This window comes from Ictalurus punctatus, chromosome 9 (genome assembly GCF_001660625.3).
Source record: "Ictalurus punctatus breed USDA103 chromosome 9, Coco_2.0, whole genome shotgun sequence".
NCBI lineage: Eukaryota > Metazoa > Chordata > Actinopteri > Siluriformes > Ictaluridae > Ictalurus > Ictalurus punctatus.
The window spans coordinates 17,473,550-17,499,833 of NC_030424.2; the positions used below are offsets into that span (position 1 = coordinate 17,473,550).

The window sequence follows — 26,284 nt, forward strand, 5'->3', positions numbered from 1 at the left end:
GTAGGGCCTGTGTGGTGATAAGCAACACACCCTTTCCTTGTTAAACACCTCACTGAGGTCACGATATTCTGGCGGGATGGTGACAGGGACATGAGGCAGGGGACTCTCCACCGTCGTGGTGGCCACGGGAACCATAGGGCCAGTCAAGCAGTGTCGTATACAGTATGTCGTATACAGGAGGCCGAGAGTCTGCGCCGTTCTCTCATTTACGAAGTTCTTGGCCGCTCCGGAGTCGATGAACGCTGCAAGGACAACAGACGGGCCTGAATATCTGATCACCACAGGCAAGACAAAGACATGAGAGTTAAAAAACTGGACAGGACTCACCTGGGGATAACAAGGTTGGCTGGCTGTGCTCCCCACTGTTGACCGTGGCCTCCTATGTGGACACTGGCAAACGTCGTGGGTGTTCTCGGCACAGTAGAAGCACTGCGACTCTCTACGTCGTCTGTCTCTCCTCCTAGCGGATTCGGGTGCGGCCGAGCTGCATGGGTTCCTCTGGCATAGCTGGCCCAGGTGGAAGGGTGCTCCACCATGAGGGACAATTCACACGGCATAGACGATCCAATTGTACTGCCAGGTCGATGAGGTCATCGAGGGTCAGCTGTTTGCCCCGGCACACCAGCTCACGAACCAGCTCAGGATTGAGCCCCTGACGGAACGTGGTTTTCAACGCCGGCTCCTTTCATCCGTTTCTTTTAGCGATAGTGCGGAACTCCAGTGCGTAGTCTACCACATCACATGAGCCCTGCGTGATCGCCAGGAGTTCCCAGCCAGTCTCCCAGCCATCAGGGTCAAAGGCGTGTCAGAATCGGGAGAAGAGGTCCGCTAACCATGGTCTTTGTCCACCTCCTCACTCCCACTCCTCCGTCGCCCATTCCAGGGCACATCCGGTGAGTAGCTCCATGAAGTGCGTGAGCTTGCATGCTTCCGGCATCTCCGGGTGGCTCTCAAAGAACAGTTGGCACTGCAATATGAAGCCCTTGCATCGCCCCGGCTCACCAGCGTAGTGCTCCAGTGTGGGTAATGGCTGACAGTGTACCACCAGCGCAGCTGTTACCGGCCCCGCTGGCGCTGGTGGGGCATACGTGTGGGACAACGCTGGAGAAGGGATGTTAGCGGGGGGGGGGGTTTGCCCCCCTGAAGTGCTTAGGCGCTACAACCTCTGGGTCAAGTATAGTATCGGAGCCTGCTGCGCATTTATCGCTCGGTTTTGTTCATAATAGATGCTTTGCCAGTCCGGGATACCCGCTGCTACCACAGTAGGCTAAGTAATCTGTAACGTTACATTGCAAGGAGACAAGCGCGGGCGAAGCAGCAGCAGGGAGACGCGGAATTCACAGGCGTGAGAAGTCTGTGACGACTGACACTGTCCAGTTAACGTAGCGTAAACAATCCAAAAGGGGTAATCCAGAGAATCGTGGTCAGGTACAAGAAAAGAATCCGTGAACCAGGGAAATCCGATACGTAAACAAATGGCTTGGTAGACCGACAGCGTTGAAGATACTGAGCGTTTACTTCGCGCCGAGCTGTTGTTAACGAGGTCTTATTTAAACTTGGGCGAAGCACAGGTGTTTTCGCAATCAGTACTCTGGCGTACTCGGGCGCAGGTGCGGCTGGGAAGTGTAGTTCTTGTCGGCGCTGCAGCTGCGAGTTCACTATGGCGTAACACCCAAATCTTGAAGGTGTACCTTACAAGTGATTCAAATGACTGATTTATATATCAAATTGTATATTAATTTTAAATATAAGTGTTAAAACCTTAAGAAGCAGACTCAGTATGTATATAGCTGCTCAGAGTAATAAAAACGGTCTTAAATGGCAAGTAATTATTAGAAATCAGAAAATTTACTCCTATACCTGGGCCTAAGAATGAAAGTAATGCACAAAAACGTTTTATTTAGAAGTGCTGCAGAGGCGTCTCAAACTGTTTTGAGTAATGAAAGGTAGCAGTACTGAGACAGAAACATCCACACATCTTCCATGCTTGAAAACATGTTCTGCAATTCTGCAACAGATAATGTAGTACCAATAAACAAGCACTGGGTCAGCTGGAAATTTCCCATTTTTTTTCAATCACAGCTTTAATTAGTAGTCACATACAATGTCATTCCAGTGGTTTGAGCTGCAGCCATTTGGGATGTGAATCACCTTTATCATCTCTTCTCCGGTGTGCAAAATTGCAATCTCCTGGCGAACCATTTTCTGTGGCTGAACTATTTGTTTAATGCAGTGCTCTTGCTGTTTATTTGTACATTATTTCAATTGTTTTGGTGTATTGAGTAGATACTGTAGTATTTCTATTTCACATCTATGTTTCCAGCTGTCATGTGCTGAAGAGTTGGGGAAGCCTGCTCGAGAGCTGGCTGTTATACATGTCTCTCTGGCGGCCACTTATTCTGACCTGCGACAGCCAACAAAGCTGTAGAGCACTACAGACACGAGCTGAAGCTCAGGGAAGGCAATCCCAAAGAGGTACCATAAAACACATTCACTGGTCTTTTATCTTGTTTACAGATAGAAGACTACAAGCATTCATCAGATTTGTTTTCATTGTATGTTTCATGCGTGTGTGGCAGGAGTGTGAAACGTGGCTGAACGTAGCGAGCTGTCAGGAGGAGTATGGCATGAGCATGGAGGAGGTGGACCAAAGTTAAACTGCTGCTCTGAATTGTGCTGAGAGAGCAGCTCAAAGCAAACTCCAGGTTCCTCACTCTCCTTCATGTTCCACTTTCATACATTGCACGTGTGTACAGAACGCCAAGAACTCCATTCAAACTGATTGTTAGCATTTTAGTGCAGGAATAATCTCTGTGTTTTCTTTGGTTGTGTGTTTCATGTCCTTGGCTGCAGAGACGTGTTCTGAGGGTGTGGTTGCAGGCGCAAAAGCATGCTAGCTCAGCAGGCGCTGATGCCACAGAGGTCTCCTGGAGCTGTGTGAGGTAGAGGGCTGCCGGTTGGAAGACAGTGATGAAGAAGAGGAGGAAGAGGAGCTGCAGAATAGTGAACCTCTGGACAGTGACATCCAGCTCTCAGATTCTGGTACAGAGAGCAAAAAAAGATGATTTGTAATAGCCATGAATGTGTAGCTGATATGTAATATGCTTTGTTGTTTTCTGTGCAGATGATAATCTGGAGGGTTACAATAAGCTTGTGACTGGCAGGAGGAAAACTGGCAGGGTAAGTGTGGATTATTCAAACCTGTTTTACATATTATTTGCATATTCTTATGTCTGCGTCTCATCATTCTTTTTATATCTTTCTCAATATTTCTTTAGAACTGCCTCTTCTGGTTCTTACTTTTTCTCGTGTGTGTGTCTGGGTGTATCTGTAAACACACTCAGCGGAACCGGCGGAATGAGAAGGGTGAAACGGCACTGAATCAAGCCTGCATTGAGGGCAACATGAAGCAGGTCCAGTACCTGGTAGAGCAGGTGAGTTGAACTCATCACCGAAAGCCAACAGTTCAGCTCTGATGATGCGACTATGTCTGAAATGCCTGTTCTTTTTCCACAACAGGGCCATCTACTAAATCCTCAAGATCACTGTGGCTGGACTCCACTGCATGAAGCTTGCAACCATGGCCATCTAGGTACTGAGATGCTTGTGTCTTTTTCTTTCACTGTAACCTCATCTGTATAAACTGGTAGATACATTCCTGTTAGCCTCACCTGTAGCTAACCTTGTTTTTTTTTTGTTTTTTTTTACCAGTTTAGAAATTTCTTGTTTTGACAACTGATCTCCTTTGTACCGCCTTTGTACCTTTTAGGGATTGTGTCCTTGCTGGTGGACAAAGGGGCAAACATAAATGATCCTGGTGGTGGTTACTGTGAAGGGGTAACGCCCATGCAAGATGCCATGAGTTGTGAGCACTTTGAGGTAGCACGGCTGCTGGTGCTGAGTGGGGCTTCAGTAAACGTCTGCAATAACAAGGTCAGATATAAAACAAATACACAGTGACATCTGTATATGGCATTCTCCAATTAAGGGTCATGACTGAATTTGTTACCAAAGCTGATTTATGTAATAGATAATCACATATTTTTACCTCTAAAAAAAATAGTCTTGTTTATGAAATGGTGGAAGTACAGAGATTTCCAAAAACCTATGGCTGAAGAATTCATTAAAAAAAAATAATTCACACAAATCTTGAGTGTGTCACGATTCCCCCTTGAAGCAGCGTGCTCTAAGTGCGAATGCGCGAGCACCTGCTTTTCCGTTGCTGACTGTAATGACATCTGGACACGTGTGTTTTGTTTATGTTTCTGTCATGTCTCTTCCCTGCTCTGCTGAGTACAGTGCTGTTTCCCTGCTCCGCCGAGGACGTCGCTCTGCCTTCATGCTCCGCCGAGGACGTCGCTATTCTGTCACGAATCGTGACGGAGCAGAGATAGGACGGATGCAAGTGCAGGATGAACAGTTGTTTATTTGAAAGACAGACAGGCATACAAATCCAAAACGTAATCCATAAACATGCAAGAGGTCAGGCGATTGGCAAACAGGCATACACGGGGCTAGGCAGGAATCTAGGTCGCGAACTAACTCTAAACATGGACGTGACTGTGACTATGACTATGATACGAGCTAAACTAACCCTAAACATGGACCGTGACTATGTTTTCTTTTCTTTTCTTTTCTTTTCTTTTCTTTTCTTTTCTTTTCTTTTCTTTTCTTTTCTTTACGAACCGAACCGAACCGAACCGAACCGAACCGAACCGAACCGAACTAAAGTATCAATCTTCCGCCCTGTGTGCTGGGAGGCGCGCGGTATATATGCGGACATGATCAGCGTCTAAACTGCTAGCAGCTGAGAGCAATTCAGACCCACGTGAAATCTCAGCCAATAACAGAACAGGGAGGAGACATGACAGAAACATAAACAAAACACACGTGTCCAGATGTCATTACAGTCAACAACGGAAAAGCAGGTGCTCGCGCATTCGCACTTAGAGCACGCTGCTTCAAGGGGGAATCGTGACAGAGTGACATTCACCTTATTGTCTGGAGATTGCTATTTCAAATCCCGACAATGCTACAGCTAAACCTGGCCAGGAGCCCCTGGAGAAAATTGTTTGGCTTGGGAGGAATGGTATACTGTCTTTCCCATGTCACACTGCCCTCTGATGCAGCAGGTACAACAGTTTGGATATATTCAGTTGGTTGGCTGCATGTCTCAGAGGAAGCACGTTAGCCTTCACCTTCCCCAGTTGGTAGCTGTCATATGATGGGGAGAGAGTGACTGCACCTACATAATAGATTAGGTCTTCTTAATGCATTACTTATTTATATAGTGTGTGTGTGTGTGTGTGTGTGTATGTATATATATATATATATATATATATATATATATATATATATATATATATATATATACACACACACACACACACATACATACACACACACACACACACACACACACATATATATATATATATATATATATATATATATATATATATATATATATATACATACATATACATATATACACATATATACGCACACACACACAATATACACACTATGTGTGATCAATCTGATGTTTAGAGCTTTTGGACTTTGATTTTGTTTCAGTGTTAATGGATATATTCATGTGTGTATTCTGTGTGTCTGTCAGGGTGACAAACCTATGCACACCTTGCAACATTGGCTAAAGATGTATGGTCGTGAACTGGACCAGGAAACACGGCAGGATTGTTCAGAAACTGAGAAACTCCTGAAGACAGCGCTGGCTGGAGCAGGTGAGAAGTTCTTCAGTAATTTAACAGAATTTAGCTTTATGTATTGGGATTTGATTCATTTATGTCTCAGGAAACACATTTACAGTGTTGAGGACTTATAATAATGCAAGAGAGAAATTTTCTGAAAATTGATCCTTATGATACTGAATTAAAACAGCCAGTCAGTTGCAATTGTAAGCATTAACTTCTTTTAGTAATTTTGGCATGAGCGTCACTGTGCTGGCAAACTTGTTTTTACCTTCTTCAGTAGAGCGTGCTAAATTTCTTTCACAGATCTTACACATGTCACATATACATATAATACACATATTAATAATATAATTAATGTAATCATTGTACTAATCATTTCAGTAGGCATGGTGTTAAAAATGTAAAACTAACTATGAATTGTTTTATATGGCACTGGCCTTCTGTTTGTACATGTCAGATTAGACATTAGGCTTTTTATCAATCAGTAATGACACTTTCTGTCTCTGTGTTGTATCAGCAGCTGCACCTGTGACTCCACAGCCTCTGCAGGACAGTCAGCTGTTTGACGCTGAGTGCTCAGAGACACTGTCACAACAGAGTGAGCCCTTCCCCATATCCCAGCATGCCTTGCTCAATGCACATACTCCTCCAGAGGCCAGTACTCCTCCCAGAGCAAGGCGATCCACTGGCCCCCGCCACCGACCCAGGGGGTCTGAGGAGAATGTTCTGTTTGGGGTGAGATTTCACTGATATTAATGTCTTTGATTGTTTCAATAGGCAACTATTGCTCCTGTTTGCACTGATTGTATGTGCCCAAGCTATTAGATTGGACTGGCACTCAAGTTATATAGGTTTATGTAAACAGATGCTGGCAACTTGTGTCTCCTTGTGGACTGAAGGGGGCAGCAACATCATAAATTATACAGTGTTATACCACAGCTGGTCTATTCTCAATTCTGATTGGTAGGAATCTGTTAATTTCCTGTAACAGCACAGCTCTGATGGTAGTTCCAGTTGCAAATACTAGTTTTATATTAATGTTCTTGTTGTAATATTTTATCATTTCTGTAGTTACAACTTGCACAGTTCTTCTGTCAAGGAGACGTTTATTAACATTTATGGAAGCAGCGCATTGAAACAATCAGAGGTGAAGCTGTCCCTTTATGATTTCAGCATGGGAGAGTCTAACTTGTTTCGCCAACATTGCACAATATTAAATGTAACTTGAAAAATTGTGCTTGTTAGTAAATAGCTGTGTTATAAGATGAATAAAAAAGAAAACTCTAGGATGTGCTGTTATAGGAAAATGCTGGAGTGGTAACAGCCCTCTGCTTTGTATCGAGCTTGTCCAGCATAGGTTTTGTTTTGTCATTAACTAATAGGCAGCTACTTCTATATTTAATATGGGCTCTTTCTGAAGCCTCATTGTAGCATGTGCATTGCTGGTTTCTTTTATTTTTAATGTTTATTATTGATTCAGTTGGAATTTTAATGGTTGAGAGAGTTTTGTACTGTTGTGGGTGGTGGGAGTTTCTGGGGTCAGCAGTCTGTGCCACACATTAGAGAAGGTCAGGAAACTTACTGTTTGTACGTTTTTCTTCCTTTTCTCCACTTACTCTCGCAGAATGAGAGCAGCTCCTCTGAGCACTCGGACTCTGACATCAGCCCACTGCGCCCCGTGCGGCCAAGACTTTGCTTTCCAGACGTCTCTCGATCCCCACAAGAAGTATGTGACACTCAGGATATCCCTGCTCCACCTGGAGGTAGAGAGACAGAGTTGTCCTCACAGCCTCGCTCTGGCAGAGAGGAATACCATAGGGCCATTCAAAACCTGGGCAGTGCAAAGTCCCGTCTTCTCTCTCAGAGCCTGTCAGAACCAGCCTTCAGCAGCACACCAGCGGTGTCAACCAATCATGTGTCAGCTTTAGTCCCCGAGGAGCATTACATGCAAGACGACTGGCTGGAAGATGACTTGGGGTGCGCTCAGCCAAAAAAGAAACGAAGGGTTGTCTCAGAATGGGACAGTGTGGCATCTAGAAATCAGAATCGTGCATCTGGATCATTCGAGTCGTCTGCTAGAGGTGTGGAACAAATGTGATGATATTATTAATGAAAATTACTTATCACTAAGTGCATCTGGTCTTTTTGAAATAATGAAACTTCAGTTTTTCAGATTTATTCTGCATGTATCTGCTCAAAACATGTGAAACTGTGGTGTGACTGTAAAGGAACGGAGGTATATTTTCAGGCTTCTTGTTGTGTCTCTAAGCGCTTTGTAATTATAGTTCTTATGCAGGTCAGTCATCCTCCGGCAGGAGTCTGTCTCTGAAAAAGAATAACAAGGCTCGACAAGTGAAGATGAGCCAACTGCCCGATATGGTGATGGTGGGCAGAGGCGAGGTCACCAGGTCACCCAGTCCCATCATTACTCCTGCTGATGGCCCTCCTCAGCAGTACAGCACACAGGCAGTGGTGAGAGAGTCCCTTGTTATCTCGTTCTTTGACGTTAAACACTGTTTTGTAAATTGCTATGTTAAAAAGTACAGATTTTAGAAACTAACTAGTAGCTGTGGCCAACTAATTAGTGACTAGTCAGCTAATCTCTCTAGTGGAAGCTCTGTGAAACCTTATATAATTAAGACCATATCCACACAATAGTCTTTTTTTCGCACCAATAATTTTATCCTCACAATGGAAACCCTGGATTATGTATAGTAACTGGAGTATTACTCAAAGCACATGGCGTCCTGTGGTAATGGCCCTAATTAGAGACATTGTAACACCATTATCAATACCCTCGCTAACAAATAGTCATTTATTAATAGTCTTGCATAGTCTTCTTAGTTGTGCATAGTCATTAGTATGCTATTTGCATGTTTTGGTCATGGCTCATATGGACTTTAGTTAAGATGTACCTTTATTGATCCCCTGTGTGAGAAATTCAGTCATTAAGACCTATTCTAAATTTAGGGAAAGAATGTGTTTCTGATTTTTTTTAAAAATACCAACTTTCAATACACAATGGCAGAGAATGATAATACTTACTTAATATGTTAGAGATATTGTAGGAATGTAGATTAGAGCCTACATTCTTATGTTTGCCATCCACAATAATAAGTTGATATGTACTGTATGTAGAAAGTTTACTATAGGCTATTTAATTAGGTTATGAGCCATTGTTCTTTAAAAGTAATGGCTGCTTTTTATGTCTCTGCCACTAGGAGGTGGTGGCATTATTTTATTCGGGATGTGTGTGCGTCCGTCCAAGATTCTCATTGGTGCTAGTGGTTGAATGTTTGTAGAATTTATATGGAATTATCGTTGTAAACAGCAGATGAAATAATTAGATTTTAGGTCACATATTAAGGGCACAACAAGGTCAACATCTGAAACAGTTATACTTCAATATTTTCCTTCCTGTTTAAAGTATATTTTAAGGGTATTTCAGGCATACAAACTAGTTAGAAGAATTGGACTATTATTAAGGTAATACTATAATAATAATAATAATAATAACAATAATAATAATAATAATAATAATAATTATTATTATTATTATTATTATTATTATTATTATGGGGTCATCTGTGCCTAAGACTCATTGATGCACGAGGAGCAAAGGCTAGCCTGTCTGGTTGGATCCCACAGAAGACCTACTGTCTTCTACTTTTGTTGCAAGCAGTTTAGACATTAATGGCTGTGTGTTGAGTTATTTTGAGGGGACAGCAAATTTACACTGTTATACAAGCTGTACACTTACTACTTTACATTGTAGCAAAGTGGCATTTCTTCAGTGTTGTAAAATAAAATATTTACAAAAATGTGAGGGGTGTACTCACTTTTGTGAGATACTGTAAGAAAACTTGTAAGAGTTTAGACGTGGGTGAGTGCCTTTCTTGCTAGTTCAGTATCATCTTTCCTGCACAATTGGTCTAAATTGGAGGTTATGCCAAGAACAGGGTTGCATTTTGTGCGTGTTTGTTTATTCCCTTCCCTTTGTTTGTGCGTACTTGTTGTAGAAGAGAATAGGAGAGTGTTGCGGCTATGTGAGGTGCAGGACGGCTCTCCTTACGTGTGTGTTTGTGGTCTTAGTCTGGCTCCTGCAAGTCTGTCTCCCCTCCTGCGTGCCCTCAAACTCCAGAGCAGCCTCACAGAGCTCAGCCTTTCCGGCAACCATCTTAATGATGACCTCCTCCCTGAGCTCATCTCTGCAGCAAGCACCGTGCCCCACCTTCATCTTCATAGTATCTCAGCCAATCAGATCACAGGAGAATGCATAAAGAAGGCAGCTAGTGCACTGGAGGGAAGGACTCAACATGCCTTTCCGGTACTTTTTACTCTTTCTGAGTGCTGCTAATATTTTCACCTCCCAGTCTTGTATGTTATTAGGAAGGTTATGTGATTTTATATAGATTTCTACAATTAGAAATGACAGGGGTCACTAGCTTTATTTTTCAAAATTGGTAATCCTAATGACCTAGAAAAATAATTAGTAGCATTTTAGTATCATCAGATTAGGCTTGGGCTACAATGATGATGATGATGATGATGATGATGATGATGTTTCAGTCTTCACGATTTACCATTTTTAAAGATTAGCAATTGAATCGTACAGAACGCTAAAAAGACAGGAACATTTCTACTGGTCCAGGTGGAAGTATGGGACACCATAATAATTTTACCAGCTGTGCAGTCGGAAACTGCTCGCTGGCAGAGGCAACCAAGCTGGCTTTATGATTGACATACAATAGCTTATGCTTGTCAGTGAGGTCTAAAACGTTACTAGATTTGATATTAACAACAGTGAAGCATGATCTATCACAGGGTTCTTCAAATCTGCAGAGTTTAGCTCCAACCTCCAAACTCACCTGGCTGTAATTTTCTAGTAATCCTGAAGATCTTGATTAGCTTGTTCAGCAGTGTTTGATTAGGGTTGGAGGTAAACTCTGCAGGGCAGTGGACCTCAAGGGCCAGATTTGACGTACCAACCTGATCTATCATGTTGGTACTGGTGTATCATTGGTATGCATGAATAGATTTTATCCAAATATGGACTGACAGTGTTCAGTTGGGTGTTTTACATATGTGTCATAAACAGAGCTGTGGTGTTGTTTCTCTTGTGATAAAAGCAGTATGTGACTTCTGGGCTGTAGTTACATTGAGAAACAAGACCACAGCTCTTTATGATACTGTTCATTTGTAGAACACCCAACTGAACAGATTCCATATTTGAGCTCAAATTTTGAGGCTTCCCATAAACAGCTGACCCTTTATCACTTATTGTCAAGCCAGTTATTAGAATTTATAAGATCTAAACTTATTAATGATGATAAATTTGTTGTGACAAAAAGAATTTTGGTCAGGAACTGATCAACACTGTCCTCAAAACACACTTTGTTTTATATCTCAATTCATAGAGTCCCCCACCCCCACAATTATTCATGCTTTAATAGCATCTTTTAAAATTTATTTATTGCAGTGTATATTCAATAAGAAGTCATCTGGGTTTTAGCTAATGTAATTATTTTGACAAAACCTTGGTGACATCATTGGTCAAATTAGAATTTTCAGTTTTCTCTATGACAGCTTTAAATACAGAAAGTGCAAGATCACAGCTTACAAATAAAAATATGTACGTCATTAAGAATATGACATTTGTTTTTATGTTAGTAATTGTAGTAGCCTTGAGAAAAAGTCTTCAATGTGGTTCTTGTTAACCACAACTTTTATCAAAATGAAACCACTGAGAGAATGAAGCATTTTCCAACGTACACTAACCACATTTCATCAGTACTCACCCACAAAATGGTTTATCAAGAAGTATCTTGTCTTCCCCGAAAGACATGCTTCATACATGTCCTAGAATTTTTATTTTTTTTTAAGTGTGTTATCTATATTGTTTTTCTGACATGCATGCAAAAATGTACAAAGTAGTGTAGAGTGTAATAATGGGGGAAAGAATTCAACAGGCTCATCCATGAAGTGTAGGCAGAAACGACGATGATGCATGTTAAGGACAGTACTGATCTTATCAGATCAGATCAGGTCAGTTTGCTCAGAATATGCATAGTTAATAATTCTACACTTTTAAGGAATTCCAGTCAGGTAGTTATGAGAACATGCTCAGACTAAGTCTCTGACTAAGCTACACCAGTTTTGAATGTTGAAATAATTGAATAAAATTTAGAATAGTTTGGATGTAATATAAAATTACTTTAGAAGGTAAATGTCTTTTCAGTTGCTGTCGCCTTTCTGTGTTTTTAAAATACAGTGGTCTTTATTAGAATGAGAGAGCTGCTTGGATGTGCATTCGGGCAGGATGATCCAGTGCAGTAATGTTACAATCAGTGATATTCTAGTTCTCCAAAAAATACTTACAGAAGAACAATAGAGTTTAAATTTAAGGGCATGTTTTATTAAAGCTTGTTGGAGTGCACAAATGATGGCTGTTACTACTATCATGACATGCACATTCTTGTGGTTTATCAGCCCCAAAGGTCTTCCTGACGTGCTATAAAGTTTGGCTTCTGGAACACTTACTGCACGTTGTCATTATGGGGTCCTGGTTGTAGAATTTTGAGGAAAATAATGAACTTAATCCATTTTGGAATAAGGCTGTAACATAATAAAATGTGGAAAAAGTGAAGCGCTGTGAATACTTTCGGGATGCACTGTAACAGACTGTGATTGGTTGCTTTACTTGTCCATCAGACGGTCACTTCCTGTTCAAGTGAGCTACATGAGGCTATTAATTCCTGGGAGGCACGTGGGCGGGGTGGATGAGTTATAATTAGACAAACAAACAAAAAACGCAACGCTTGGTCTCACTACATCGCTATACGTTTGAAACAGTAACTCGTTACTGGGAAAGCTACTATTTTTAAAGTAGAGGATTTCCTGTCATACCCCTGAATGTAGTGAAGTTAGTAGCGTCGCTACTTTTAGTTAGCTTCTCCTCCATATGTTGTCATACAATATACTGGTGAGACGTATTTAGTTTCTCTAAGGTATATTGTAGGCTAATATTTCCATTTAATATTTAATACAAGCTCTACCTCTTCTTACGTACAGAGAGAGCATGAAGTTTAAAGTGGGAATCTAACTGCATAACTCTATCATGTTTACCTAATAGTCCAAAAAACCTTAAGCTAATCAAAAGTAAGCGTTACAACCCACAGCCTTGTTTTATATGATCTGCATGAACTTGGAAAAAATTATCCTATGGAACGGCCTGTAGGTCTGGTACCCTACTGCTCAACATTTTCCCGCTATCCAGAATTCACAGCAGATCGCCATGCAAAGGTAGTTTTCGTAAATCGCTATATATTAGTGATGGGATGTTCGGATCATTTTACCTACTCAGATCTTTGAATCTCGTTCAGCAAAATGAACAAATCTTTTTTCAAGACACTTCGTTCATTTCAGCAGAATATAATTAAAATATTACATGTTAAATTCCCCCAACACATCTAGTACTTAATAAACTATAAAATAAACTATAGGATAATGCAATCAAGACCAAATGATGAGAAACAGAAATGATTAATTAATAGTTTATCATTAGGTCTTCAGGCTATGCAGTCGGTTAGTTCACCTCCCGATCCGAGTCCTTCTTTCTTTTGTCACATTTGTCACGTCTGTTCCCCGGAAACAGAAATAATTAGTTCACGTCTCGAGTCTTCGGGTTCGAGTCGTTCGTTCATCCCATTTCCAGTACTGCATGGTACATTGTCTATGCAGCGGTTACCAGAAGAACGAATGACTCGAGACGTGAACTAATCATTTCTGTTTCTGTTACAGAACCTATGGGGATGTTACAGCGCCTAAGCGGACAAAAATGAACGAATCACTCTCTGAGACAACTCGTTGTTGCAATTTTTTTGTGCTCGCAGTGGCTGTTCAGAAATTAATTTCGGAGGGAAGAGGAAAAATACAAAATCACAACTGTTTTTCTTAGCTGTACAAGAGAATTATGTGCCCCACATTCCAGGTGCATGTCAGACAGCAGTAGCAGCGGTGATGACATGAATATTTTATTTAGCCTAATCATTTAAGGCACAGTCTTTAAATTTGAATAATGTTGCCTTGAAATACATGTATGATTATGGAACAAGTTCAAAATAACAATAATAGGGGGGAAATTACACTTTGTATTATATATTATTTAAAAAAATATTATAGAATTGTATACGAGGAAGACTGTTCCAAGTTTAAGAGCTTAGACAGCAAATGCAAATTTACCTACCGGCCTTGTTTTTCCTCATGTCCATGTGGGTTTCCTCTGTTTTAGCCAGTCTAATTCACCCCCAGTGAGGCAAGGTGTGAATGGGTGTGTGTACTAGCATGCTGTCCTGTGTGTATTCCTGCCTCATGCCTAGTGTTCCTGGGATAGGCTCAGGATGCACTGTGACCCTGCCCAAAATAAAGCGGTTACTGACGATGATTGATGAATCTTCTGTAAAACTACAAGCACACAACAAAACAGTACATTGTCTTACCTTCCCTTATGTACCACTTCTGTGACATTGTTTGCTTTATAGGTACGGGTCACTTACGGTCAGTGTGTCTTTCCCAGAATACATTGGGATCCACAGGATTTGAGTTGGTTTTAAAGACGTTGCCACTACACCACCTCACACACTTTGAGCTTAATGCTATATGTAAAGCTCCCTCAGATCAGCCTGCTCTGGACCTCCTCACCAAACTTCTAACACAGGTACATCTCCTCCCATAGTACACACACACACATGTGTGTGTATATAGAGCGCTGTGAAGAGGTATTTGCTGGTCCTGATTTCTTCTGTTTTGTGTATATCTTAAACAATTTAGAATGCTTAATTGTTTCAGAAATTAAAACAAAATCTAAGATAAAATAAAAGCATCCTGAGTAAACACAAAATACAGTTTTTAAATGATAATGTTATTTATTGAAGCAAGAAAGTTATCAAATACCAACGGGTCCTGTGTGAAATTGTGATTGAAATACATCAGTCTGGGAAGAGTTACAAAGCTATTTAAAAAGAACCACAGTGAGAGCCATTATCTCCAAATGGAAAAACTCAGCACAGTAGTGAACCTTCCCAGAAGTGGCCAACCTTCCAAAACTCCTCCAAGAGCACAACAGTGACTCATTCAGGAAGTGACAAATGAGCCAGTGACCTCAACCTCAACATAGTAAGTAATAACTTTTTCCTTATGCATCTGTACAATGCTAAGGATTCAGAGAGCTGACTTAAATATTTGTATAATTTAAATGATAGTATGTTGCTATGTATCGGGGCTCAACAACTGGCCAGATGTGAACTCAGCAAAGTGTTTCAGCAGACCAAACTGCGTACTTTACTACTTTACTGTGACAGAGACGATAAATGTAAGGAATAAAACATGGATATATATGCTGTAGAAGCATTTACTGTATGTAATTTATTTAGATGACGGCAGATCATCATGCCAGAGACTTGCATAGAAATTTAATTTTGATTACATTTTGTCTGTTTAGCAAACTGATGACACGATTGGAACGAAATATTTAAAGACATTCATTTAGAATGTGAAGCTCCTCTAAGAAACAAAACAACCACTTCAAATTGTTTTATTTATAATCATACATGAATTATAAATGTTTAAGCATTAAATCAAAACTGTTGTCACGATTCAGTCATGTTAGTTGCTTATCTGGGCCATTGCAAGCAATATTATGTAGTCTGACTTCTACAAAAAAAAAGTGTCATTTGAGGCCAAGGTCACATTTCTATGATAATGTGTTATTGAAAAAGTCTTGTACATTGACTATCTTATAAAGTAATTGTTCAGCTTTATAAAGAGACAATACTGACCATAAGGAAGTAATTTCCTTAGAAGTCATATTTTCCTTAGGCTTTAGATATATAGGTAGGTGACACTGATAGAACAGAAATGTGGGCAGTGTGTGATGTTTGCATGAGCTGTTCTTGAGAACTTTGCACACTAAGTGTTAGGTAGTGGTTAAAGCAGGCTTTACACATTTAGATCTGCATCTTGCTTCTTTCTGGCCCAGTGAGTGTGACCAGTTGTGGGAAACTGATTAATATGCCTTCATCAGTCTGTGTCATGCAGCACTGCATTTCATTCTATTCATGTATTTAGTTGTCAGTTTATCAAATTTAGTTTTATATTATTGGTTTAATTATTCTCAATACATTTAAGTAAATGTTTCTGAAATGTTTTTACTTTGCTGTGTACAAACCAATGTAACCTGTGTGTGTCTGTCTGTGTGAACATGCATGCATGGGCACATATGTGTGCTCATGTGTGTGTGTGCGTGCGTGTGTGTGCGTGTGTGTTTGTATTTCAGGGTGACTGCTCACTTGCACATCTGGGCCTAGCTGCAAATGGCCTGACTGATCAAAGTGTCAGATCTTTCACAAGGTGAAGTCTTATGTGTTCTACCCAAAGCCTACCTCTTATATTCATTCTTATTTGTGCTGAGGTGTTTTTTGTTACCGTGAAATGCAATGAACTCTGTGAACTAGGCTGGAATTTTCATATATCGTCTCATATTCATCTTTTGATTTGAAGGCCAGGTGACAGTGTACAGCAAAAACAAAAGAATTATAGGGCAAATTCTATTTACATTTTAAACAACTTAAAATGTGGCACCTTTGGTGACAGGCCACCTAATTTATAGGTGAGCAAAAGTGTAGGACCAAATATTCTTAAATTAAATAACACTTAGTATTTGGTTGCATATCTCTTGCATGCAATAAGTGCATCTGGCCGGTGACCCACTAATATCACCAAACTCTTTGAGTTATGGTTTGTTTTGGGGCTTTCTCCCTTCAGTCTTTTCTCCAGAAGGTGAACAGCATGCTCAACTGGGTTAAGGTCTGATGATTGACTTCTCTTTTTTCCCCCTGATGAAGTCCTTTGTTGTGTTGGCAGTGCTTTTTTAGGTCATTGTCTGCATTGGCTGCATGATGTAAATTTCTGTAAACTGGAAGACAGATTGTTTCTGTAAACTTCTGAATTCATTCTGCGGTTGTGAGTTACATCATCAATAAAGATTAGTGAGCTCATTCCAGAAGCAGTCATGCAAGCCTGAGCCATGACACTACCTCCACCATGCCTGACTGATGAGCTTCTATGTTTTGGATCATGAACAGATACATTCTTTCTCCATACTTTGGCCTTTTCACCAGAAATTTTGTGACTCACCTCTGTATTTCTTTGCAAATTCTAAACTGAACTTCTGATGCTTACTGCTCATGAGTGGTTTGTATTTTGTGGTATGACCTCTATAGTTCTTCATGTGAAGTCTTCTTCGAACGGTAGATTGTGGTACCTTTACCCCTGCATTGTGAAGACTGTTGGGGAGGTCACTGTGGTTTTGGGGTTTTTCTTCATAAATCTCAGAATATTTCTGTCATCAGCTGCTGTTGTTTTCCTTGGACGACCTGTTCCATGTCTGGTTGTTAGTACACCAGTTGTTTCTTTCTTTTTCAGGCCATTCCAAATTGTTGTATTGGCTATACCCAATGCTTCTGCAATGCCTCTGATAGAGTTTCTCAACTGTTCCCAGCTTCAAAATGACTTGCTTTTCTCCCATAGACAGCTCTCTGGTCTTCATTTTGTTTTATCCTTTTTAACAAAAAATGCATTATTCACAGTCAAAACCTAGGGCTCAGACCAAGAGAAGACATTCAGCTACTAATTCTTTAAATAATCAGCTTAACAGGGCACACCTGGGCAGCAAGAATCATCAGTCACGTGTTCAGATATTTTTGATCGAAACAATGCATGAGTTAAAACAAAAGGTGCCATGTTCTAAGTTGTTTAACACATCTGGATGTAAATATGAGGAAACGAAAGCTGAAACTCTGGTCTGTTGTCTCATATTCATTCTTATACATGCATTCATATTGATATTCATATGATTTGCAAATCTCATAAACCCATATGTTATTCACAATAGAACATAGAAAACATATCAAATGTTTAAACTTAGTAAATGTACCATTTGAAGAAAAAAATAAGGTCAGTTTGAATCTGATGGGTCAACAAAAGGCTGGAAAAGTAAATGTTGGTAGTGTCCCACAGTATCCCAGTTGGGGTTGTACAACGTTTGAGCTCAAACCCAAATGTCTTCAGTGTACTGCAAAAAACAATAGAATTGGCATTGCTGTTCCAATACTTTTGGAGGAGACTGTATCTCTTGTGACGTTTTCCTAGTTCTATTCAAACTGATTCTGGTTTTTCCCTCTGGGGACTGGTTCAGTGTGTAAAATCAGGTAGCTAGTGTGAGTAAGTGCAGATTGTCAGTGACTGTAAGATTCTCTGTGTATAGGAATATACTGCAATTAATCAGAAATCGTCTGTTGACATTGTAGGTGTCTTGCTCTTTGTCCATCCCTTGTGTCTCTGGACCTGTCAGCTAATCCCTCTGTGACTTCAGCTGGACTTCAGAGCCTCCTCAGTGCTCTTGGCGAAGCACGACAACCGTTGACTTATCTTAACCTTCAAGGTTAGTCAACTGAGATTTTTTATGTCTTTGTGATAGCATTATATTGTCTGGTACATTGTTATATATGGACTATTTTTTTACATTTGATTTGTTGTTTACTTAACAGAAACATGTTCAAGTGTGGGTGGCATGGTGTCATAACAAAAAGTGTTGGTGCCTCACGGTACCAGGGTCACCAGTTCAATTTTGAGCCCAGGTTACTATCTGTGTGGAGGTTTACTTGTTCGCCTTGTGTCTGCTTGGGTATTTTGCTCAGTGGCCTCCAGGTTCTCTGGTTCCCATTGTCCAGAAACATTCCAGTAGTTGGCCTGGCTGTGGTAAAGTGTAAATGAGTATGTGAATGTGCATGGTGCCCCTGTAGTGGGCTGGTGTCTCATCTGGGAGGAATTCTCTCACCTTGTGAACAGTGTTCTAGATAAGCTCCTTATCCGTCACAAACCTAACCATAAAGTAATTACTGAAAATGAACAAATAAATGTCAGTTTAATAAGGGCACATTTTGGCTCATGAAGATTAATGTAATATATCTTAGGAAAGCATTTATTATTTGTCCATTAAGTCGCATGGATTATCATTGATGATATATCCTTTTACTTTTCATGATATAATAACTAAATAATTTTTCAGATTATTAAAATTCATGTTTTTTGCAGCCGTAATGTAATATGGATAGGATGACAAGATTTGTTTAATTGAACATAGGCCTCCACGCAGATGTAAACTAGGAACATCACCAGTATAACAGAAGATTTCCTTTTTTCCATGTGTGCATGCCCATTAAATCATATCAGAGACAAACGCATAGCTCTATGGGAAACAGAATAACAGTTAGTAATATATTTATTCCCCTAATCAGTACAGGACACATTGCACTTCACACATACTGGCCAGACTTCATGGCTGAATGATGAAATAATTTGTGATTCCTGGAAAATGTTGGAAATCCTGGAAATGAGGCATCGTCTGGTGAACATGTTAAAGGAGTCATAATCATGATTTTTAAATGTTTATTATTTTTGTTTATTCGGTGTAATAAAATAGGTTAACATGCTTTAATGTTCAAAAAATGCATTATTTGTCAAATAATGTACATTATTGCAGTACCTCTATTCCCAGGCTGCCTGAAAGGCTCCGATTTCACCAAAGCTCCTCCTTCCGAAAAGTACAGAGTGCTATGATTGGCCAGCTGACCCGTTGTGTTATGATTGGCCGAAAGCCTCATGAGTGCGTCAGAAAAGTAACGCCGCTTAGCTTTAGCTTTAGCCTCCAAGGCTTCTAAAGCAATTTTAAGCTCCTAAGCAACATGTCCTCGGTTTTACTGTATCAGTTTGAGCCTGATTATGCAGAATATCTGAATGATCAAGCGGCAACAAGTTTGCAAACACAGCTTGAGCAGAACATTTCACAGTGGTAAATTTTTATTTTGTAACTCTCCTACTTTTCAGATACGATGTAAATTCTGATGAATATGCTATGTACACAGCAGTCTATGCTATGTACACAGCTACTGTGTATATATGGATACTCATGCAGTATATCTTAGGAAAGCGAAGATTCTTGTGATTCAATTGATATAAACCGTTTCAAGATATAATCACAACAGCAGTTACAATCAACATCTCTGTCAGACCACCGACATACAAACAAACACTTAAAAAATGAGGCAACTTAGCAAACTTTAGCTAGCACGTTAGCAGAGGTCTACCCCTGAGCCACAACACAAAACTCCACATTTGGACAGTCAGTAGCAGATACTTCATAAAATAATCAAACACACTTCCAGGTTCTGATTCAGAAGCGCAAGATTGTCCGAGCAAAGTGGGAACCGCCCCACGTTTCAGGAGTAGCCTTCGTGTATAGCCTGCCTTATTCATGTTCAGGAAGCTGTCCTCCATAAAATGTGCTGTGCACATGTAAACGTTTGGGTTGTACTGCTCAGGAGCAGCATTATAAATAAACGGTAAACACTGATTTCGCCCATTTTCAGAAGGCTAAACAAAAAGGTTTTGCTTTCATACCAAAACACAGAAATTACGGAAGCAAATCATGACTTGGAGCGATGCGTTTCAGGCAGGTCTGGAGCAGTGTTCTATTAGATAGAATAAATCCCTTTGGGGGAAAATATGAGCTTTTGGACTTTGCAGCGCTCATACATGCACAAACAGATACATTACACACCCAAACAGAAGGAAAACATTAAAAATCATGTTATGACCCCTTGAAGTTTTTGAAAACAGGATTTTGGTGCTTGAAAAGTCCTTGTTTTGATGCATCTGCATGAACTTGAATATGGAGAATTTGCACAGTTACCATGCCTCTTTGTGTTTAAGCTATCCTTGATTTGAAAACAGCAGACTCAAACTGGACTTCATAACAAAAACTACACTTTTTTTTCCTCATGTAAACAACCCATACAGTGCCACACGGTGTCAGTTTCTATTTGTGTTCTATGGTACAGTTCAAACCATATGAGAATGCTGTGTGTTGAATGTGCAACTCTCCCAACACATGACTTATGTTCACACATGCACACACACACACACACGCCATGTTATATACAAATATAGTTATAATTTTAAGAGAAAGACCATGCCTGAAGCTGGACTTTCCTTCACGTGATGGAGATTCCACATCTGCACCTCTCTGTGTCCTCTTTAATATACAGCTCCTAAATGGCTGACTGTCTAGTGCAAAGAAGCAGCCATCCAAAACCCCAGCCCAAGTTCTCTGAGTTCTACCTTATTACAGTTCCACTATCACTCTCCGTATTAGAAGGTGTGGTCTGCACCAGCAAAAAAAAAAAGTTGTGATTCATAACCTGTTTTGTTAGAAAAGTTTGTATAAATCTGGAACAACATTCAAGAACTCAAGACTCCTTACAGACTCAAATAGCATTAACTGTTTTGTGCATATAGAATATGAGAGAGAATTGTTGATTTCAAATATGTTTATTAGAACAAAATCACTGCATACATTACACTCCTAAAACAGAAGGAAAACATTAAAAATCATGTTATTTTGAAAACAGTAATTTGATGCTTGAAAAGTCCTTGTTTTGAAGCATCTGCATGGACTTGAATACAGAGAATTTGCACAGTTACCATGCCTCTTTGCATTTTAGCTATCCTTGAATAATTTAATATAAAAATAATCATTAGTTACTGCCCTATTTGTGAGTGTCTGTCTGATGAAACATCTCAGCGCATGGATCTCAGTCAGGTTGCCAGGTGTGTGGGCCATGGGACGCGGTGGGTTTGGACAGCCTGGCCGAGCGCGTTCAGGATCTGCGGCTGTGCTCTCAAAGGCTTAACAAGCTGGATCAGGAGATACTGCGGCGGAGCTGGCCAGGCCGTATCCTGTCCCGTAACTCCAAGTGCCTGCTTAGTGTTGCTCCTGTTCCACACTAACTAGCACTGCAGCATTGGTGCAGACATGCTGTGCTGGAGAACTGAACTGAGCCAACACCAATGCTGGTGTTTTCCTGTGTCTGATGCACTCTTTTTTTCCCCTCACTTCATGTCTGATCACTTATTTTACTGGACAAATATATTTGTGTAAGATGTATTTAAATCTGGTGATCTGGTGTTCAGTGTCAGTCATAATATACATGTGTGTTGCAGAAGCAGTAACGGTGTTTGTGCCCATCCACTGTTTATGAGAAGCAGCCTCTGTTCCTAAAGCAGCTCTGTCTTTAAGCAATATTTCAGCATGAAAAAATAGACAGTGAGTTGACAGAAGAGCTCAGCAGAGCTGCACATGATGCAGAGTGATATTCATTTTTGCATTTATATTAATAATGATGAGGATCCTGTATAGCAAATGTACTTATAAATAAAAAAAAGCTATATGAATGTGTGCCAGTGATATATTAATTCAGCTGCAAATTAACCTGATTTGAAAACAGCAGACTCAAACTGGACTTCATAACAAAAACTACACTTTTTTTTCTCATGTAAACAACCCATACAGTACCACACAGTGTCAGTTTCTATTTGTGTTCTGTGGTACAGTTTAAACCATATGAGAATGCAGTGTGTTGAATGACTCAGCATTTGCACCTCTCCCAACACATGACTCATGTTCACCCGCACACACACATACGCCATGTTATCTACAAATTACTATTAAACAAGTTATTATTTTAAGAGAAAGACCATGCCTGAAGCTGTATTTTCCTTCAAGTAAACTTCCTTCCATCTCTCCATTTTGTTCCTCATGATGGAGATTCCACATCTGCACCTCCCTGTGTCCTCTCTAATATACAGCTCCTGAATGGCTGACTATCTAGTGCAAAGAAGCAGCCATCCAAAACCCCAGCCCAAGTTCTCTGAGTTCTACCTTATTACAGTTCCACTAACACTCTCCGTATTTGAAGGTGTGGTCTGCACCAGCAAAAAAAGAAGCTGTGATTCATAAAGTCTTTTGTTAGAAAAGTTTGTATAAATCTGGAACAACATTCAAGAACTCAAGACTCCTTACAGACTCAAATAGCATTAACTGTTTTGTGCATATAGAATATGAGAGAGAATTGTTGATTTCAAATATGTTTATTAGCACAAAATCACTGAATACATTACACTCCCAAAACAGAAGGAAAATATTAAAAATCATGTTATTTTGAAAACAGGAATTTGGTGCTTGAAAAGTCCTTGTTTTGAAGCATCTGCATGAACTTGAATACAGAGAATTTGCAGTTACCATGCCTCTTTGTGTTTTAGCTATCCTTGAATAATTTATAATTTAATATAAAAATAATCATTAGTTGCTGCCCTACTTGTGAGTGTCTGTCTGATGAAACATCTCAGCGCATGGATCTCTGTCAGGTTGCCAGGTGTGTGGGCCATGGGACGCGGTGGGTTTGGACAGCCTGGCCGAGCGCGTTCAGGATCTGCGGCTGTGCTCTCAAAGGCTTGAGAAGCTGGATCAGGAGATAATTAGCACCCTGGTATAACGATCAATCATGTACCTTAAAACAGACCACTCGACAATTAGAACATAATGGCATCAAACCAAATTGGTAGTATTTCAAATAGCATGGAAGGAGAGCCTACTGAACTATAGAAAATCTCTTAGTGATGCTAGAAAAGTCTATGTCTCCACCTTAATAGTAGATTACATTTACATTCAGTCACCTCCAAGATCTTAGAAAAGGTTGTAGCACAGCAGCTATGCTCGTACTTGCATAGGAATAACATTCATGATATGTATCAGTCAGGATTTAGACCTCATCATAGCACAGAGACAGTGTTAGTTAAAGTGGTAAATGACCTACTACTGGCCTCTGATCAGGCTTGTGTCTCGCTGCTTGTGTTACTTGACCTTAGTGCAGCTTTTGATACTATAGATCATACTATTCTCCTTGATAGATTAGAAAATGTGGTTGGCATTAAGGGAACGGTCCTCTCCTGGCTCAGGTCTTATTTGACCGATCGGTATCAGTTCGTAGATGTAAATGGCGACTTCTCCAAACATACCGAAGTTAAATTTGGTGTTCCACAAGGTTCTGTTTTAGGCCCACTGCTTTTTACTTTATACATGCTACCTCTAGGTCAAATTATTTCTAATCATGGAATTAGCTTCCACTGTTATGTTGATGATACACAGCTGTATGTTTCAACGAAGCCAGAGGACAGACAGCAGCTTATTAAAGTTGAGGAAGGTGTAAAGGACATTAGATGTTGGATGCTTATTAACGTCCTATTACTTAATTCTGATAAGACAGAAGTACTTGTATTAGGACCGCATGTAGCTAGAAGTAAGCATTCTGATCACATAGTAACTCTGGATGGACTCTCTGTTACGTCATGTACAGCAGTAAAAGACCTTGGAGTGATTGTTGATTCCAGTCTATCATTTGAGGCTTATGTAGATAATATGACTAGGATAGCCTTCTTTCATCTCAGAAATATTTCTAAAATAAGAACTATATTGTCACTACATGATGCAGAAATATTAGTTCATGCTTTCGTCACCTCTAGACTAGATTACTGTAATGCCTTACTGTCTGGATGTTCCAGTAGGTGCATAAACAAACTCCAGTTAGTCCAGAATGCAGCTGCTAGAGTCCTAACTAGAACCAGAAGATATGACCACATCACCCCGATCTTATCAACACTGCATTGGCTCCCAGTAAAATCTCACATTGATTATAATATACTATTATTAACTTATAAAGCACTAAACGGTCTCGTGCCACAGTATCTAAGCGACCTTTTGGTTTTCTATGATCCACCAAGCTTACTCAGATCAAAAGATGCAGGCTATTTGACGGTACCCCGAATAGCGAAGGCTACAGCAGGGGGAAGAGTTTTCTCTTATAGAGCCCCACAGTTATGGAATAGCCTTCCAATTAGTGTTCGGGACTCAGACACAGTCTCAGTGTTTAAGTCTAGGCTTAAAACGTATTTGTTTACTCAAATTTGTTTACCTACCATGACTAGACTTTCTGTTATGCTAAGCATAGTCCTAACAATCTCTTCTCTCCCTCTCTCCTTCTGTTGAGCCACACACGATTTTATGGAGATACTTGAGATCCTGATCCTTTCTGCTCTCCGGACCTGCCTGATCCGTTTTGGATGCCCTACCTCTGGATGGAGCTCTCATCTGCTCCAATTCCAGAATGCTGGGACTACGGCTGCTTCTAAGGCCAAACAGACTTCATATAAAACCATAATGAACTTTTTCACACTATCTGTTGTTACCCAGATGAGGATGGTTTCCCTTCTGAGTCTGGTTCCTCTCAAGGTTTCTTCCTCTTAACATCTTAGGGAGTTTTTCCTTGCCACTGTTGCCACCGGCTTTCTCAATTGCGATAAATTCGCACATTTAAAATCTGTATACCGTGTTTATATGTTTCTGTAAAGTTGCTTTGAGACAATGTCTGCTGTAAAAAGTGCTATACAAATAACATTGAATTGAATTGAATTGAATACTGTGGCGGAGCTGGCCAGGCCGTATCCTGTCCCGTAACTCTAAGTGCCTGCTTAGTGTTGCTCCTGTTCCACACTAACTAGCACTGCAAATCTGATGATTTGGTGTTCAGTGTCAGTCAGAATGTACATGTGTGTTGCAGAAGCAGTAACGGTGTTTGTGCCCATCCACTGTTTATGAGAAGCAGCCTCTGTTCCTTCTGCAGCCCTGTCTATAAGCAACTTTCGGCCTTAAAAAATAGACAGTGAGTTGACAGAAGAGCTCAGCAGAGCTGCACATGATGCAGAGTGATATTCATTTTTGCATTTATATTAATAATGATGAGGATCCTGTATAGGAAATGTACTAATAAATACGAAACTATATGAATGTGTGCCAGTGATATAGTAAGTCAGCCGCAAGTTAACCTGAATTGAAAACAGCAGACTCAAACTGGACTTCATAACAAAAACTATACTTTTTTTCTCATGTAAACAACCCATACAGTACCACACGGTGTCAGTTTCTATTTGTGTTCTGTGGTACGGTTCAAACCATATGAGAATGCAGTGTGTTGAATGTCTCAACATTTGCACCTCTCCCAACACATGACTCATGTTCACACGCACAAAAACACACACCATGTTATCTACAAATATAGTTATGATTTTAAGAGAAAGACCATGCCTGAAACTGGAGTTTCCTTCAAGTGTACTTCCTAAAGGTTCTCATCTCTCCATTTTGTTCCTCATGATGGAGATTCCACATCTGCACCTCCCTGCGTCCTCTCTAATATACAGCTCCTGAATGGCTGACTATCTAGTGCAGGGGTGTCCAATCTTATCCAGAAAGGGCCGGTGTGGGTGCAGGTTTTCATTCCAACCAAGCAGGAGCCACACCTGATTCCATCTGTTTAATCAGTTGATCTTGGCTTTCAATAGATTCAGGTGTGGCTTCTGCTTGTTGGAATGAAAACCTGCACCCACACCGGCCCTTTCTGGATAAGATTGGACACCCCTGATCTAGTGCTAAGAAGCAGCCATCCGAAACCCCAGCCGAGTTCTACCTTATTACAGTTCCACTATCACTCTCCATATTTGAAGGTGTGGTTTGCACCAGCAAAAAAAAAAAAAAAAAAAAGTTGTGATTCATAACCTGTTTT

General features: G+C 40.3%; 1 pseudogene; it reads left to right on the top strand.

Moving 5' to 3' along the window:
- Nucleotides 1–1,026: 1,026 nt before the first annotated feature.
- On the top strand, nucleotides 1,027–24,722 carry LOC108269578 (tonsoku-like protein; annotated as a pseudogene).
- The last annotated feature ends 1,562 nt before the right edge of the window (nucleotides 24,723–26,284 follow it).